This window comes from Pipistrellus hanaki, assembly GCF_964339955.1.
Source record: "Pipistrellus hanaki genome assembly, chromosome: Y".
In the NCBI taxonomy this organism is placed as follows: Eukaryota; Metazoa; Chordata; class Mammalia; order Chiroptera; family Vespertilionidae; genus Pipistrellus; species Pipistrellus hanaki.
In genome coordinates this window covers 5101840-5107467 of record NC_140525.1, presented here as the reverse complement: position 1 = coordinate 5107467, position 5628 = coordinate 5101840, and the positions used below count along the sequence as shown (strand labels likewise).

At 44.4% G+C, this 5628-nt stretch overlaps 1 long non-coding RNA gene across 1 annotated transcript; it reads left to right on the top strand.

Annotated features, from left to right (window-relative positions):
- Positions 1–217: 217 nt before the first annotated feature.
- LOC311615838 lies at positions 218–5334 on the top strand. Its single transcript, XR_014793810.1, has 3 exons — positions 218–323; positions 4182–4276; positions 4696–5334. It is a non-coding gene; the product is annotated as an uncharacterized lncRNA (long non-coding RNA).
- Positions 5335–5628: the final 294 nt, after the last annotated feature.

Below are 5628 nucleotides of genomic sequence, written 5' to 3'. Positions count from 1 at the left end.
GTTTCTAACTCTCTATCCCTTTCTTTTCCTTTTTGTAAAAAGATCAATAAAATAATTAAAAAGAAATAGAAATGTAACCTGCCATTCTTCAGAGCATTCTCTCAATTCATTGAGGTTCTGCTTCCTGACACATGTTGACAGTTTGGCTCAAATAAACTCACTAAAATTCTCTACAGGTTTCGGTGTTTTTTTTCATTAACATTAATTGGTGTAGTCAATGCAGGATTCCAAGGAGAATTCACCCGGATCATCCCTTGGACTTGGACTCGGAGCTAGGATCCAGCAAAGGGCCCATTGAGCCTTGCCAGTTCTCTTCCCATTGGGTGAATGTGAGTGAGTTCTCTCTTGGATCCAGGACTTCCCTTGCTTTGGTAGAGGGTCTGACTTTATTTGAGCTATGTTTTAAAATCCTCGAGATGAAACCAGGGTTGACAGAACCCCAGGTTAAGTGTTGGCAGAATCCAGGATATGGTGGAACTAGAAGAAAAAAATGGGTGGCTGGTTTTGATTTTGGCTTTTCAACTGGAATTGCTGAGAGTCTGAGCAAAAATAACCTTTGCCATATAAATGAGCTGAACTCATTCAGCTTCTAAGATAAAGGGGCAACTTTTTAAAGAATAGTCCAATTCTTGGGTGACTAAGAATTTTGTAGAGGTGTCAGAAATCCAGGAGCCCCATCTGGAAGTACCGATGCAACTGTTAACTAAATGGCTTATCTAGGGGGCCACCATAAAGCTTGGTCTCCCCACGCTCTTAAACCTTTCCTGTAGTTTTAGACAGCCGGGAGAGAAACTGAGGCCACATTTGATCCACTATATAACATACCTGAAGTTTGCTCAGACTGCAGATATCCAAAAATAAAATTAACATGGGAAATTGTGCCTCCAAGGCTAGAAGCTCCCAAGACCCCAGCCCTCACTTAATACTCCTGATAAGAAGCCTTTACTTGCAAGTACTTTACAGAAATGAGATTTAACTAGAAAATATTAACTGAAGAATGGCCAAAAATGCTGTTTGTTTGGGGTACCTATGTTAATATTTTGCATGCCAAAATTAAAAAATGATGGCTCTGAAATTAAACTGAATGAGTATATGGGAAGTATATCTTGATTTGGAAACTAGAAGCTTCTAAGGAAAAGCATTAAAAAATGTTTCTTCCAATAAGATGGAAATTAATAAAATAAAAATTTAGAGGCTATCTCAGAACTATTCTGAAGCTAATAAATGTCTACACCCTGTTTTTCCCTGTAGGAAGCAGGCCTCTGATTTAGAGGCAACAAGAAAAGATCCCAACCCATTTTTGAATAGTCCCTTGGGAATATACTGAAATTCTAGAAAGGGGCAATTCCCAAACTGGGGACAAAAGACATTGCTTTGGTAATTTTTAATGCTGGACATTCTCTGGTGTAAACTTTTAGTGTGTTCTGTGCACTTGTATAAGAGTGTTGATGTTTTTGTGTCTCTTTGTTGTTTAATTTGTTGAAAGAAGAGGCAAGTCCCGCTCTGGGGAAGCCTAGCTGTGTGTGGTGGGGTGGAAAGCTTGAGAGAGGTTGCAAGAACATCCCAGCAGCTGCCAAGAATTCTTTATCTTGGGGGCTCTTCTTGCTCTCCCCCTCAGGGTTCAGCCTCCAGAAATAGCTATTGAGATTTCTGTCTGTCTGTCTGCAATATAACTGTGACTGTCTATCTTTTAGAAATTTAAGTTTGCTCTTTCCTTATTTATTGTGAGAATAAACAAATCATCTTCTCTGTCAAAGAACAGTATAGTCAGCCTCCATTTTGGTCTGTGACTTGGCAGCTGCATGGCTTGCTTCTCCCATTGAAAGAGCAAGGGTCAATCCCTCCCTTTGAATTAGCCAATCGGAAAAGACTGTGTGGCTGTACTCCAATCAAGAGCAAGGAGCAGGTCCACATGCATTGTTAAAGCACTCTGCTTCAGAAAGGAACTTGCAAAGAAGTTCAAACAGGAAAATTTAGGAGGGTAGCATGTGTCGAGTGAGGGACACTGGTAAGCCAAGCGTCATGATTCCCTGTGGGGGCGTCTGCCAGTAACGTACGTTGTGCACATATGTGGTGCACATATGTTGTGCAACTTAACAATCCGAAGGTTGAATGTGAGCTATCTTCTGCACACTTCGTGCACAAAAACCATGCAGCTCCTTAGGGGACCAAACACTGAATTTCTCATGGGAGCTGTCCTTTCTGCACCATCTTGTGATTAAGAGTATGCAGTCCCCTGAGGAAGGATGGGGCACGGAGAGCTGAACTCATGCTGGGAACTGTCTTTCTGCACCCTCTGGTTGTGAATGAAACATGTACTAGTAGCCCTTTGTGCAGATCAAAGGTTGAATTCTTGAGGCCTTAAATCCCAAAGTGAAAAGAGGACCTGTATGAGGGTACAGCCAAACTCTCCCTCTGCCTGTTCAACTAGGGATATAGACTCCTGGGTCAAACTGTGATCAACTCTGGTTTAGATATGGGTCTTATTGCCAGAAGAGAGGTTTTCTCTAGTAGTCCTAGATATAGTGGACAAGAAGATTCACACAGAGTCACTGGTGATGGTGTGGCTTCCACTAGTGGCTCCTATGTTACTATTGCCAAGAGTGAGGGGTCAATTTTATATATTTCTTAATTGATTTTTTACAGAGAGGGAGAGAGACCCAGAAACATCGATGAGAGAGAAATATCCATCAGCTGCCTCCTGCACACTCCCCACTGGGAATGTGCCTGCAACCAAGGCATATGCCCTTGACCGGAATTGAACCTGGGATCCATCCATCTGCAGGCTGACGCTCTATGCACTGAGCCAAACCAGTCAAGGTTGAGGGGTCAAATCTTAAAGTCCTTATATAAATCTGTTTCTTTTGTGTGTGGTTTTTTTCCCCCCTCAGGATAAAGAAAGCCTGGACATATTGGACTTCCAACTATTTACCGTCTCTTCTACTAAAGAAGTCTAGTTGTAAATGGTATTATACTTGAAGTTTCCTTCTTAGGACCTATAGGGATCGGTTATAGAGTTAAGCCTTGGACTGCTGGCAAAGCCACAAACAAGTCCCAGCTTAGAGGGCACAGCCGTCTTAGCATAATTAGGCTTGACTTTATGACACTCCATATCCTTCCTGAGTAGCAAAAGGGCTATGGGAGGTGCACCAAGTGCTGCCAAAACAAGTGAAACACACAAGAACATTATAACCATGGTGATCAGACCTTGTTTACCTCTGACTACAAAATAAAGCATCAGCTTGCCTTCTGAATCTTTTTTTGTGGCCTCAGCCAGGCACAGGAGATTCATCTATATCCAGCTTATTCTCTGTCTATCTTTTCTTCATCCTTCACTGACTCTCCCTCAGGTATACCGACCCCTTGGCTGTGCTGGTGTGGCACAAAGACCAACTCTCCCCATCCACTATCTGATACTTGGGCCAGGCCCAGGTGCAATAAATAAATAAATAAATAAATAAAAATCAGAATTTTCTTTTTTTGGAGTCTATGGGTCAAATGTATCCCAATATTTAAGAAGATAGCCTGTTGATCTGTCTGCATAGGTTGAGGATGAAGCGCTTCCCATCTGGAAGAAAATACACAGAAAGATGTCTGGCATCCTCTGTGAACCTCCCTTTTCTATTTTGGGGCATACCCCAGACAAAGGGATGTAAAGAACACATACTTTTAGCCGAGACCGGTTTGGCTCAATGGATAGAGCGTCGGCTTGGGGACTGAAGGGTCCCAGGTTCGATTCCTGTCAAGGGCATGTACCTTGGTTGCGGGCATATCCCCAGTAGGAAGTGTGCAAGAGGCAGCTGATCGATGACTCTCTCTCATCGATGTTTCTAACCCTCTATCTCTCTCCCTTCCTCTCTGTAAAAAATCAATAAAATATATTTAAAAAAAAACACACACACACAAAAACAAACAAACAAACAAAAAAAACATACTTTTAGCTCACTCCCTAAATGTGCCCTACTGCAAACAAGGGTCTGGTGTACTAGTCATGCTTATCAGTGAGATCTAAGTTGCCAGGAACTGCAGCCAGGCAAGGATTTATTGAACTGGCCAGGTTGGCCATGAGAGCACCACATGCAGGTGGCCTCACTTATGAGAGCACCATTGCATGTTAGGGCAGTCCTTTTAAAAGTCTTAAATCACAAAAATGTTCCTTTGTTCTAAATTATAAATTCTAGATGCTGGAAACAGGCTGCAGGGTTGTCCCAGCCACATCCTGCTGGACATTGGAATGTGGCCCTCTCTTGTGAAAGCAGATAATACAGAAGCAGAGGTGAGTGGTTAATCTCTAAAGGTTATCTACAGTTTCAACTCCTGAAGCTACTGAGTCTGTGGGAATTAATCTCCTGTAGTCCTGCTCCACAGGCACAGGAAAACTGCCTTAGCCCCTTCATCCCTTTTTCTTACAATATTTTGCATTTGAATGATAAACATCCTTGTCTCCTAACATCCTGTTTTATTGCAAGAAAATAGTTTGTAGTTTTAACTAGTTCCAAATGTTTCAGACACATTTTCTCCTTCCATCTCTTACCCTTTTCTGCCTAATCCTGCTTCTAACACTTCTCATAAGCACCCAACATAAGAACATCTAAATATATCAAGCAAATATTAATAAATCTAAAGGGAGAAATGAATATAAAGTACAAAATAGTATAACATTTTTTTGTATAACAATTTTTTTTTTAATTACAGGACATGGCAGAGGGCAGGTCTAAAGTGAAGGTGAGGAGAGGATCCAAGATGGCTGCTCAGGTAGACACCTAGCCGCAGGAGCACACAACAATTTCAATGGAATACAACTAAAATGTAGAGTGGACATTGCCCAGAGCTACAGGTAGTCGACTGACTGAAAATTCTACAACAAGAAGGAATGAGAAAACCAGAAGGAAAATCAGAAGAGCTGAAAAAAGCCTAAGGTACGGAAACATGCTGTGTGCCCACATGCGCGCGGAGAGGTCGCAGCCGGAGAGGAGGAGAGGGCTGGGTGCCTGCCTGACGTTCCCTAGCAGGAAGGAAATAAAATCCCCGGCCTGGGCTGAACCCCCGAACTGGCAGCGCTGAGCCCCAGTTATGGGCCAGACCCTGGGGACCCAGGCTCCGGCAGGGGGAGACGGGGCTGTGAGCCGGAATCCCAGGGGAGCGGCAAAGAGCAGAGCCCCCGCAGTCGCACGCACATTGTGCGCAGAGGACTGAATGTTGACTCTGATGCTGATTGCCCTAGCCGGAAGAAACAAAGCCTCCTGCAGTGCTGAGCCCCAGTCCAGACTGCTCTGAACCCCAGTTCTAGGCCAATCCTTGGGGACCCAGGCTTAAGCAGAGGGAGACGGAGCTGTGAGGTGGAGTCCTGGGAGAGCGGCAAAAGGCCGAGCCCCTGGAGTCGCGCACATTGCTCGCAATGGAAGGAATGTCGACTCTGATGCGGGATTGCCCTGGAGGGAAGGAAACAGGAGCCCCGGCCATGCTGGGCCCCAGTTTCGACTGCTCTGAACCCCCCTCCCCAGGCTCCGGCAGGGGGAGACGGGGCTGTGAGGCGGAATCCCAGAGGAGCGGCAAAAAGCGGAGCCCCTGGAGTCTCGCACATTGCCCGCAGAGGACAGAATGTTGACTCTGATGCTGTATTGCCCT